Below are 462 nucleotides of genomic sequence, written 5' to 3' on the forward strand. Positions count from 1 at the left end.
GAAATGTGAAGAGAGAGAATTATAGAAAAAAGAAAGAGAGAAAAAAGAGATTAGGATTTTAAAAAAATTAAAATTAGAGTGTTTTAAAATTATAAAAATTAAAAATAAGTAACTTTTATAATTACGATAATAGTTAACTGATACATCACTCATAAGGACTGTTAGTCATTTTTATCAAATTTTAAAATTTGGATAATTTTATCAATAACAAATATCAAGTACCATTTTGTCAGTAATAAAATTTTTTAGATACCGATTTAAAATTTATCTCTAACATTATTTTATGTAACTCATATAACAACAGAATTGAGTCCCACTGAAACCAGTATTAATTCAAATTTTTTATATAATACTATTGGTAACTTTGTGCGAAAATAATACATATTTAAAACTTTTTTTTTCCATTTTTTAAATAATGTTATTATTTTTAGTTAGTGAGATCTTTCTTGAAACCGCACATAA

Source organism: Arachis ipaensis, chromosome B04, assembly GCF_000816755.2.
Source record: "Arachis ipaensis cultivar K30076 chromosome B04, Araip1.1, whole genome shotgun sequence".
In the NCBI taxonomy this organism is placed as follows: Eukaryota; Viridiplantae; Streptophyta; class Magnoliopsida; order Fabales; family Fabaceae; genus Arachis; species Arachis ipaensis.